Genomic DNA, 10,377 nt, shown 5'->3' on the forward strand with positions numbered 1-10,377 from the left:
CATTCCAGGAGATGCGACTGAACTCAAGTGGGAGTTCGATGAAGACTCAGGACGTTACTATGTTTCCTTTCCAGACGATCAGTAGTGGAGCCCAGTTGGGGTGATCGGGGATCTTATGCATTTGGGGTTGTCTTTATTTTGGTTCCATAGTTGGACCTTGATTGTATCTGGATGATGTAATGCTATATTTATGTATTGTGTGAAGTGGCGATTGTAAGCCAACTCTGTACCTCTTTCTTATTCAGTACATGGGATGTGTAAAGATTACCCCTCTTGCGACATGCCTACAATGCGGTTATGCCTCTAAGTCGTGCTCCGACGCGTGGGAGATATAGCCGCATCGTGGGTGTTATATTTTCCTCCTAGGCCATCCAAGAAAAAGGATGATGAGGATTTTGAGCACTTTGCTGAAATGATTAGACATATCTTTTTGCGTATGCGTTTGACTGATATGCTTAAAATAAATCCTTATGCTAAGTACATGAAAGATATTGTTACTAATAAAAGAAAGATACCGGAAGCTGAAATTTCCACCATGCTTGCTAATTATACTTTTAAGGATGGAATACCTAAGAATCTAGGAGATCCAGGAGTACCAACTATACCATGCTCCATTAAAAGAAACTATGTTAGAACTGCTTTATGTGTCTTGGAGCCGGTGTTAGTGTTATGCCTCTCTCTTTATATCGTAGACTTGATTTGAATAAGTTGACACCTACAGAAATATCTTTGCAAATGGCTGATAAATCAACTACTATACCTGTCGGTATTTGTGAGGATGTGCCTGTTGTAGTTGCAAACGTTACTATTTTAACGGACTTTGTTATTCTTGATATTCCCGAGGACGATAGTATGTCTATTATTCTTGGAAGACCCTTTTTGAATACTGCAGGGGATGTTATTGATTGCAACAAGGGCAATGTCACTTTTCATGTTAATGGCAATGAGCATACGGTACACTTTCCGAGGAAACGACCTCAAGTTCATAGTATAAACTCTATTGGAAAAATTCCATCGATTATTTTTGGAGGTTTTGAATTTCCTCTTCCTACTGTCAAGAAGAAATATGATATTCTTGTTGTTGGGGATGTGCATATCCCCGTTGAGGTAACCTAGTGTTATTCGAAAATTCTCCGGTTCCATGTTACTCGGAATGAGTTTGTTAACAAGACTTGATCAACCTTGTTAGTGGATTCCTTCTGATGAGCATGAGATGGATGAATGTAGAAAACACAACTCTCTGTACCCTCTTTTTACTTTCTGTTATTTATATTAAATAAAGAAAAAAAATAGTAATTTCTGTCTGTTTTCTGATTATCTGTGCAATATAAAAATACCCTGAAAATAAAAGTTCTACAAATGCCCTGAAATTTAAATATGATTTTTTCTGGAATATTTGAGAATATCTGGCACTGAGAACACAGCAGGGGGAGCAAGCACCTGGCCACGAGGGTCCACGGCGCGCCCACCCCCCTGGGCGCGCCCCCTTGCCTCGTGGGCCCATGGTGGCTCCCCTCCACTTATTCCTACACCCACACACTTCTTCTTCCTCCCAAAAAAATCACCATCCAGCTCAAGCACGAGTTCTAGCTCATTTTGCTGCAATTTTCAATCTCCTTGCTCAAAGCACCTCTCACAAAACTGCTTTGGGGGATTGTTCCTTGGTATGTGACTCCTCCATTGGTCCAATTAGTTTTTGTTCTAGTACTTTATTCATTGCAAATTTGTGCTGCCAAGGTGACCATGTTCTTGAGCTTGCATGTCAAATTTATATGGTTCCAAGTAGTTCTAATGCATGATATAGGTCCTAGGCACTTGTAGGAGTAGTTGCTATCAATTTTGTTGAGCTTGGTTCACTTTTATTAAAAGTTACTAAAAATTTCAGAAATTTTTCAGAAGAAGAAATATGTTTAGGAAAATGTACCAAGGTGGTTCTTCAAGGAAACAAGGACCCAGGCTTGCAATGCGTGATGCTGATGATGAGCCACCAAGGGACGCTCTAGTGCGGCCTTGTGAATGGCCTTCAGAGGACTTCATCGATCAAGCTGGAATTAAGGAAGAATTTAACGCATACTTGTGTAACGCTGATCTTGTGAGCTTCGAGGCAGAAAAGTGCCGCCAGTACCACTATCTCACTAGTTCCTTTGTGAGGAGGTTTGAATTTTCATCTTCACGCAATTCTCAAACTGTCCTGTTTGATCTTTATGAAAATTCTTATACTATGGACTTAGAGGTTTTTACCACTGCTTGCAAACTTCCACAATGGGGTAGTGCTAGTGAACCTCGCAAATCTGAATTTAGAGATTTTCTTGCTAATATAACTGTGGGGGAATCTAGAGATATAGCACAAGCTACCATAGGGAGCCTTCATTTTCCTGTTATACATTATTTTGCTCTCTTCATGGGTAGGTGCATCACATGTGTGTCCCTGACCTCAGTATTCTTAGGAGTGATGTGTTAGGAGATAAATCTTATAATTTGGGAGCCATTGTTGCACGTAGGTTGCATCATAATAGATTTAATGGAGATTTCTTTGGTGGAATTTATGCAACCCGTATAGCTAATTTTCTCGGTATAACCATACATGAGGATGATATTGAGTTGCCTCCTGCTTATTTGGATTATGAGGCTATGGTTCGTCGTCATTTTGTTGAGAGGAACGATCAGTTCCTCCAGTACCGACTAATCTTTGATAGACGACGCACCTATCACGCCGCTCTCCCTGCTTCTACTTTCTTTGACTTTCAGGCAAAAGGGAGACATTTTATAACCAGAGAGGAGGCGGAAGAGTATAAGAGGAGGGCTGAGATAGCTCGCCTCCAAGCTGCAGCCCACGATGCAATGACTGCTGCATCTCAGTACGACCCCAACTACAACTTTGGATATCCGCCAGGCCATCCGTGGCATTATACCAACTTAGGCCAAAAGCCTAAGCTTGGGGGAGTACGTATTTCCCACCGACATTATATTCATATTCACACACTCATTGCTAGTTGTGGGTGCTCATACTTTTTCATTGTATCATCCATACTAGTTTATTTCCTTTTTATGCTTTCTTCTTGTGTGTTTGATAAACCTTAAGAAAAACCAAAAAAATTAGTTGTAGCTTTTAGCTAGCTTTAATTTCTATGCTTGTAGTAGTACTTAAAAAGAAAACCCAAAAAGATTTCCTGTTCTTCTTTTGCTTGTTGGGAGCTTTCCCGTGTAAATAGTTTTATTTCTTTTCTTTTCTTTGGGGGTCGATAGGAGAAGACCATAATTAAATTGTTAAAGTGGCTCTTATATGCATTATTGTTGATTGAACCAAGAGTCCATTTTGCCTTGTCTTCTCCTGTTTATTGAATGCTTGCAGATTCCAGCTTAGTCCAATGCACGTGCACTGTTATTATTATTCACATCATTCGGTCGTGCAAGTGAAAGGCAATTATGACGATATATGATGGACTGATTGAGATGGGAGAAGCTGGTATGAACTCGACCTCTCTTGTTTTTGTAAATATGATTAGTTCATCATTCCTGATTCAGCCTATTATGAGCAAACGTGTTTGCAATGACAATTAGAGATTATAGTTGCTTATGAGATGCTTAATTAGCTAGGAGCTTATAATGGTTTACCTTGCGTGTCAACATGCTATTAAAATGGTTGTGATGTGGTATGATAGGGTGGTATCCACTTTTGAACGATTCGAGTGGCTTGACTTGGCACATGTTCACGCATGTAGTTGAAACAAAATCAGCATAGTCTCTACGATATTTATGTTCATGGTGCATTATATCCTACTCATGCTTGCATTCGATGTTGATTAATTTTAATGCATGTTCATGACTGTTGTCGCTCTCTAGCTGGTCGCTTCCCGGTCTTTTTCTAGCCTTCACCTGTAATAAGTGAGAATACTGCCTGTGCATCCAATCCCATAAACCCCAAAATTGTTCCATATGAGTCCACCATACCTACCTATATACGGTATCTACCTGCCATTCCAAGTAAATTTGTATGTGCCAAACTCTAAACCTTCAAATAAACATTCTATTTTGTATGCTCAAATAGCTCATGTATCAACTAGGGTTGTCTGTATCTTCCATGTTAGGCAGGTTATTCTCAAGAGGAGTGGACTCCGCTCCTCACTCACGAGAAAATGGCTGGTCGCCGGGATGCCCAGTCCCATGCTTTATGCAACTCAAATCAAAATAATTGCAAACAAAACTCCATCGGGACTGTTGTTAGTTGGAGGCACTCGTTGTTTCGAGCAAGCCATGGATTGATGCTTGTTGGTGGAGGGGGAGTATAAACTTTACCATTCTGTTTGGGAATCGCCTATAATGTGTGTAGCATGGAAGATATCGCCATCTCTTGGTTGTTATGTTGACAATGAAAGTATACCGCTTAAAATATTATCCACTCTATTTCAAAATCGAGCTCTGGCACCTCTACAAATCCCTGCTTCCCTCTGCGAAGGGCCTATCTATTTACTTTTATGTTGAGTCATCATCCTCTTATTAAAAAGCACCAGTTGGAGAGCACCGCTGTCATTTGCATTCATTACTATTAGTTTACATTGAGTATGACTTGACTAGATCTCTTTTACCATGAATTACAATGCCTAGTCAGTCCTTGATCTTTAAAGGTGCTCTGCATTTATGTTTTGCGGTCTCAAAAAGGGCTAGCGAGATACCATCTTGTTATATCATATTATGATTGTTTTGAGAAAGTGTTGTCATCCGAGATTTATTATTATTGCTCGCTAGTTGATTATGCTATTGATATGAGTAAATATGAGACCTAAGAGTTATTGTGAATATGGTTAGTTCATAATCTTTGCTGAAAACTTGAATGCTGGCTTTACATATTTACAACAACAAGAGCAAACAGAGTTTGTAAAAGTTTTTTTATCACTTTCAGTTTGTCAACTGAATTGCTTGAGGACAAGCAAAGGTTTAAGCTTGGGGAGTTGATATGTCTCCGTCGTATCTACTTTTCCAAACACTTTTGCCCTTGTTTTGGACTCTAACTTGCATGATTTGAATGGAACTAACCCGGACTGACGTTGTTTTCAGAAAAATTGCCATGGTGTTGTGCAGAAACAAAAGTTCTCGGAATGACCTGAAACTCCACGGAGATTTTTTTGGAAATAATAAAAGAAATACTGGCAAATAATCAAGGCCATGGGGCCCACACCCTAGCCACGAGGGTGGGGGGCGCGCCTGCCCCCCTGGGCACGCCCCCTGTCTCGTGGGCCCCCTGGATCTCCACCGACCTCAACACCAACTCCATATATTCGTGTTCAGGGAGAAAAAATGAGGGAGAAGGATTCATCGCGTTTTACGATACGGAGCCGCCGCCAAGCCCTAAACTCTCTCGGGAGGGCTGATCTAGAGTCCGTTCGGGGCTCCGGAGAGGGGAATCCATCGCCATCATCATCATCAACCTTCCTCCATCACCAATTTCATGATGCTCACTGCCGTGCGTGAGTAATTCCATCGCAGGCTTGCTGGACGGTGATGGGTTGGATGAGATTTATCATGTAATCGAGTTAGTTTTGTTAGGGTTTGATCCCTAGTATCCACTATGTTCTGAGATTGATGCTGCTATGACTTTGTTATGCTTAATGCTTGTCATTAGGGCCCGAGTGCCATGATTTCATATCTGAACCTATTACGTTTTCATGAATATATGTGAGTTCTTGATCCTATCTTGCAATTCTATAGTCACCTACTATGTGTTATGATCCGGCAACCCCGAAGTGACAATAATCAGGACCACTCCCGGTGATGACCGTAGTTTGAGGAGTTCATGTATTCACTATGTGTTAATGCTTTGGTCCGGTACTCTATTAAAAGGAGGCCTTAATATCCCTTAGTTTCCACTAGGACCCCGCTGCCACGGGAGGGTAGGACAAAAGATGTCATGCAAGTTCTTTTTCATAAGCATGTATGACTATATTCGGAATACATGCCTACATTACATTGACAAATTGGAGCTAGTTCTGTGTCACCCTAGGTTATGATTGTTACATGATCGATCGCATCCGGCATAATTCTCTATCACCAATCCATTGCCTATGAGCTTTCCATATATTGTTCTTCGCTTATTTACTTTTCTGTTGCTATTATTATCATCACTATAAAACACCAAAAATATTATTTTTGCTACCGTTACCTTTTGCTACCGTTACCACTACTATCATATTACTTTGCTACTAAATACTTTGCTGCAGATATTAAGTTTCCAGGTGTGGTTGAATTGACAAATCAGCTGCTAATACTTGAGAATATTCTTTGGCTCCCCTTGTGTCGAATCAATAAATTTGGGTTGAATACTCTACCCTCGAAAACTGTTGTGATCCCCTATACTTGTGGGTTATCAAGGTGGCACCTGATGGAGGTCCTGGAGTAGTGGAAGTAGAGGATGCACGTGGTGTCCATGATGAAGATCGACCTGCAGAAAAGTTAGTTCGCGCCAATGCCTGTCGATCCTGCACTTCACGTTCAGCTTTACAAGCAAGATTGAATAAACGAGTGATATTAGTATACTCCTTATACTCTAGAATGGTCTGAATCTCTCTATTTAATCCACCCATAAAACGTGCAAGCATAGCTTCATTCTCCTCAACAATACCACATCTAATCATGCCAGTTTGTAATTCCTGATAATATTCTTCTACAGAATTTTTTCCTTGTCTTAAACGCTGTAATTTTTGAAGTAATTCACGTTGATAATATGGTGGAACCCAACGAGTACGCATAGCAGTTTTCAAAGCAGCCCAAGTAGTTGGAATATGATATAATCTACAATGTTCAGACCACCAAACACATGCGAAGTTAGTGAAAGCACAAACAGCAGCAGGAACACGTCTCTCCTCAGGATATTGTAAACATGTAAAATGTTGTTCAGTTTCTAACTCCCAAGTAAGATATATATCAGGAACATATCTACCCTCAAATGGTGGACTATTCAATTTCAGTTTAGGAAGATGGTCATGATCTCGTACCTCATATGGTGGTGCAGCCCTACCGTTGCGATGATATACCTGAGGACGACCTGGTGGTGGTGGTGCTGGTGGTTGCACTTAGTTCTGATTTTGATCAACCTCATCCTCGTTATCTTCCGCAAAATCATCCTCCTTCGCATCAGCAGCAGGAGCCACAGAAGTATCAACAGTTGCACCAATAGTTTGGCCAGGCGCAAGAGGGAGACGGCTCGCCCGGTGGAGGGATGTTTCGCGACGTGGAGGTAGTCGTTGTTGTTGTAGAGGTGCGTTAGGTGTAGCCGGTGGTGGTGGTGGAAGACGCACGAGCAATTCATTGAACTTGTTATCGAGCTTTGTTTCAAACATCTTCTCCATGCCATCTATCTTCTCCATGGCCTCTTCAAATCTATTTAGCACCTGTCCACTCATCATTTGATGAAATTTATCATGCAACCCCTTATTCGTCATGTTCTCCCAGTCAGTCTCGTCGGCTTGTGATCCTGCCATGGTTAGCAGCAATAGAAACACACAAGAATATGATCCTACAGACTACTAACAAAAGGTGGTGGTGGGTGTCACAAATCCGTCAAGCAAATCTCAAATTCTTACCAGTTCTTACCCATCAGCAGGCAGTGATCGGCAACCGTCATAGTCAAAACTCTCAAAGCTTGGATAGAGCAATTACCAGGGAGAGTCAAACGCACGACGTAGATGTATGTGGAGCTGGGAAGGCTTATAATATGGTAGCAAAAAGGGTCAGCAATAATCAATTCAGAGATGCAAAGTTGACTAAACGCTCAAGGACGGTACTGTGCTGGTCCTAGGCTAGACCGTGCTAGAAACGCGAGCCTAGAACACTAACAAAATAACGACGCTGCACGAAAACAAGGGAGGAGCACACTTTGATTTTTTTTCTTTTTTTCCTCTTTTTTTGCTCCGCAAATTTTTTTTCCGAAAAAGTCTACAAATGGTTTAAAAACTGCCTAGCCAGAATTTTCCAGCAGTTTGTGCTTTCACATTAAAAAGGCAACAAATACTGGACTCGGACTAGGACTGATGACGGAGATGAATCTGGTGGAACTCGGACTGGTGGCGAATATATGTAGGGCGGTGGAACACGGACTGGTGGCGTATTTGTGATGGAGGTGGACTCAGATTATCGTGATGCGGTGGATATGTGGTATATGGTAGCGGCGATGACAATGGTGTTGTATGGCAGCGGTGATGACGATGGTGGTATATGGCAGCGGTGACGATGATGGTGGTATATGGCAGCGGTGATGATGATGATGATGATGCGGCGGCGGCGTGACTACTTGTGAACAGAACTCGAAACTCTAAAGGACTAGACACTAAGACCAGCAACTAGACACGACGATGCAACTGCAAACTCAACAATGCAAAGCCCTAAAAAGATTATGCAAAGGCTTAGATTGGTTCGGATATGATGAACTACCCGTAATTTTTTTCTGCCTTTTTCGTGGACTGTAGGTATGAAGAACATACTAGATCTAAACTATGAAAAACTGTAAAATCTCACCGAGCAACCTGAAAATCTGATACCACTTGATAGAGGCGAAGGTGTCCCGATGTTTCGATGAGATAGATATCGTTTTCTGTGGGAGTCAACTTTGACGATCCGACTACGATCGTGCGAAGACGCCGCGCCTTAGCAATCGCTAAACCAACTTCCAAGGGTTATTGACCACGCCGGAGCATGATCAACCTGACCACGAGGGTCTGTTTCCTGCGAGCAAACGAAGAACAAGTAAGAAACTGAGATTGCAATCTGGATATTGCGAATAAAGAGGAAAGCTTTATTAATGAAGGTGGGGTTCTGTGACGTCTTGGTCTGGTCGTTGGACACAAACGGAGTATGCGAAGTTGCAGCTATGGCGAACTTTTAATCTAAACAAAACCCCCCAAAGTCTAAACGATGCCCTAAGGGCTGTATATATGGAGGAGAGAGGGGGGAATTTCGTGGCCCTTGGAGGAGGGGTCCGAAACCAACCCTAACTCTTGTTTCCCCACACATACGGACTCTAAAAACAGCCTATAATCAAGTGTTTCGAAATTACATGGGCCTCGCCCAAAAATAAGGTGACGCAGCACCTAGAATAGCCTCTGGACGAAATTTATGAAGTGGCATCTTGTATATTTCATCCAAGGCTTCATGCACTCATTATGGTGGCTTCAAATTCCTGGAATCATCAGTTGTAACTCCGCTCTTGTTCCCCTTGCGCATGCCATCATCTCCATGCTTGAACTTGCTCGAAGGTTCATCTTTCTTGTCCAAGCTAGGCCCTTCATTTGTAAGCAAAACAAATGTATCCAATTTAGGCAGCATCATATTCTCATGAACATTAGAATCGTTACCAAGAAACGAAAGTACCTGATAATTCAATTGGCGTGTGCGAGCTCTAGTAATTGGTCCAGTATGTATAGCAGCAGGGGCTGTGGGTGTAACAATGGTATTGATGTCCTCATCAGGGTGTCGGGGTGTCGGGGGTGTCGGGGTGCCGTGTCGGGGTCGGGGTGTCATTTTCTTCTTCTTCTTCTTTCCTTCTCCTCCTCCTCCTCCTCCGCTTCTTCTTCTTCTTCTTCTTCTTCCCCCTTCTACTTATTCTACTTTTCTTCTTATTCTTTCATCTTTTTTTACTTCCTTTAATTATGACTATTTAACTAAAACCTAGCACTAATCTAACCTTATCTAATCTAATCTAGCACTAAACCTACAACTAACATATCTAATCTAACAATTAAATAACAAAAAACAGAAAAAAAAAATGGCTCAGCAGAGAGGGCGTCGGGCGGGGCTTCGGAGCGGCAGGGCGGCAGTGGCGATGGGGGTGACGGGGCCGGGGCGGCAGGGCGGTCGGGCCGGGGGGGGGGGGGCGGGGCGTGGCGCGGCGGCGCCGAGCCGGCAGGGCCGCGGTGGCGCCGGGAAGGTGGGCCGGTCGGGCGGTGGGGTGGCAGGGCGACGGTGCGGTGGCGGGTGGTGGGGTCGGCGGTGGTGGGCAGGGAGGAAGAGGGAGAGAAACAAAGAGAGAGGGGGACGGGGTGGGGCGCGGCCGTTAGTTAAATTAAGTGTTTGCCATCTGCCACGCCTTTGTCATCGACAAAGAGTGGGGCCGTTAGGGTTTGCTTGTTAGTGGGCCAACCTCCCTCTTTGTTGCCCGCTAGCAGACGACAAAGAAATGGCTGATGGCAAATATGACATTTGCCATCAGCGAGCTCTTTGCCGTCTGTTTTTTGGAAGTTGACGATAAAGCCATCCTTTGTCGTCTGCTAGCAGATGGTAAAGAAGTGGCTGATGGCAAATCTTCTGATTCCAGTAGTGATAGAAGTCTCCGCTCCTCGGGAGGCAGGCTCGGAGAGCCGCCTCTCGGGAGGTCTTGGCGTCATCCGC

Source organism: Triticum urartu, chromosome 2 (assembly GCF_003073215.2).
Source record: "Triticum urartu cultivar G1812 chromosome 2, Tu2.1, whole genome shotgun sequence".
Taxonomy (NCBI): Eukaryota; Viridiplantae; Streptophyta; class Magnoliopsida; order Poales; family Poaceae; genus Triticum; species Triticum urartu.